The sequence below is a fragment of the Vigna unguiculata genome, unplaced genomic scaffold, assembly GCF_004118075.2.
Source record: "Vigna unguiculata cultivar IT97K-499-35 unplaced genomic scaffold, ASM411807v1 contig_262, whole genome shotgun sequence".
NCBI lineage: Eukaryota > Viridiplantae > Streptophyta > Magnoliopsida > Fabales > Fabaceae > Vigna > Vigna unguiculata.
Window position 1 is genome coordinate 10,001 of NW_021010966.1, and position 2,500 is coordinate 12,500.

Sequence of the window (2,500 nt, forward strand, 5' to 3'; positions counted from 1 at the left end):
CGGGGCCTCCCCTTGCTTCCAACAACCCAAGAGTCCATAGTATTCGGAGTTCTAGCGGGGCCTCCCCTTGCTTCCAACAACCCAAGAGTCCGTAGTATTCGGAGTTCTAGCGGGACCTCCCCTTGCTTCCAACAACCCAAGAGTCCATAGTATTCGGAGTTCTAGCGGGGCCTCCCCTTGCTTCCAACAACCCAAGAGTCCATAGTATTCGGAGTTCTCGCGTGGCCTCCCATTGTTTCCAACAACCCAAGAGTCGGTCGTATTTGGAGTTTCACATCGCTTCCCAGGAAGCCAACAACCAAAAGGTCGGTCGTATTTGGAGTTCAGTATTCGCTTCAGTCGATTCCAACTTCCCAAAAACCTGCCTTCTTCGCAGTTCGGCTAAGTCTCCCTCGTTTCCAACTTTCCTCTAAGTTGCCCTCCTCGCAGTTTGGCCAAGTTCACTCTTTTCCAGCGTCATCCCCCCAAGTTGCCTTGGGCGCAGTTCGGCCTAGTTCACTCTTTTCCAGCATCATCCCCCAAGTTGTCTTGTTCGCAGTTCGGCCTAGTTCACTCTTTTCCAGCGTCATCCCCCCAAGTTGCCTTGTTCGCAGTTCGGTCTAGTTCACTCTTTTCCAGCATCATCCCCCCAAGTTGCCTTGTTCGCAGTTTGGCCTAGTTCACTCTTTTCCAGTGTCATCCCCCCAAGTTGCCTTGTTCGCAGTTTGGCCTAGTTCACTCTTTTCCAGTGTCATCCCCCCAAGTTGTCGTTGCCAACAACCCAAGAGTCCATAGTATTCGGAGTTCTAGCGGGGCCTCCCCTTGCTTCCAACAACCCAAGAGTCCATAGTATTCGGAGTTCTAGCGGGGCCTCCCCTTGCTTCCAACAACCCAAGAGTCCGTAGTATTCGGAGTTCTAGCGGGACCTCCCCTTGCTTCCAACAACCCAAGAGTCCATAGTATTCGGAGTTCTAGCGGGGCCTCCCCTTGCTTCCAACAACCCAAGAGTCCGTAGTATTCGGAGTTCTAGCGGGGCCTCCCGTTGCTTCCAACAACCCAAGAGTCCATAGTATTCGGAGTTCTCGCGTGGCCTCCCATTGATTCAAACAACCCAAAAGTCCATCTTCTTCGCAGTTCAACATCGCCTCCCTCGTTTCCAACAGGCCCAAAGGTCGTCTTCTTCGCAGATCCACGAAGAGCTCATCACGATTTGCCACATTCCATTTCCCACGGGTTGTCAACAACACTTTCTCACACTTCCCGCAATCGAGTACGTGCATGACATGCCAAAGCACATCTTATTTGCCTTCCATCGCACTCAAGACGACGGGTTGTGGAAGAACGATATTGTTCACAACAAGTTCAAGGACAACGTCTCAATCAAGGGACACAACCGAATTATGTTACTGGGTCGCTAAAGTAAACCCGAGTTCATATAATGCACCGCATCCAAAAGAACTAGCCACAACACGTGCATCACTGAGATGTTTCACTAGATGGAACACGTGCGTGACATTAGGATCCTCCAACACCTCTTCGTGATGGAAAGATAGAATTCGAAGCAACCACAGAAGTACCGTCTAGTGGGTAGGCAACACAGGGACTGATCAACCAATATCACCCAAGGCAACGGGTGAAAATGGAAGAGATGCATGCTTGACCGTTCGATACGCAAGGCATGGAGCCAGCCAGCAAGTGCATCTCGATTACAACTCACACACCCTCACGTTCGCAAGACACCACACCACAAGACGGTCCACCCCCCACCTACCATGGGCAAGCAAGCAAATGGAAACATCAAGTGACGCAGGTCAAGCATCGCTAGGCATGAAAATAACTTTCCACAATATCCGAGGGACTAGCTGCCGAGCTAACCAACGATCAGTGACGACCGTGTGTTGGTATTAATAAAGCTCAACAACTATGAAGAGGCTAGTTGTGCCATGATAAACATGCTAACGCACGCACCACGTGAGGGGGGAGGCCTCATCAAGCTCCCTTTAAAACCTGCCAGTGTGGAGCTGGCCGGCTCAAGGAGCACTCCCCCCCTATAAGAGGTTAATATGCAAAAGGCAAAATTGTACAAGTAGATACACTTTTTTTGAGCAGACATAAGTCCATATCTCGGGCTACACTTCGAATTTTGATGCGATTTTTTGCAGTAATTCGTAGAATAATGGTATCTCCTTGCTCACCAAATTTCATAATTTTTCTCGAAGGGGAACTATTTTTTTTATTTTTTTTACTTACCGGGTATGTGTAAAATCGGGAAAAATAGAAAAGCACATGTAGACTTCGAATTTCGACCTCATTTTTTCCAGTCCACCACTAAACAATATCAGGAACCTCCCCACAAAATTTCATTCAGTTTGGCCAAGGTCTTAAATTTGACAAATTTTGGCACCAAGCTATCTAGTCGCGGTGCACCGACCAACTTGGCCAAGTGCAAAATGCATCCAATTCAAAACTTTTGTGCACCAACACTTTTACAGTACTCATTTGGGGACATTTGGAGGCCTTT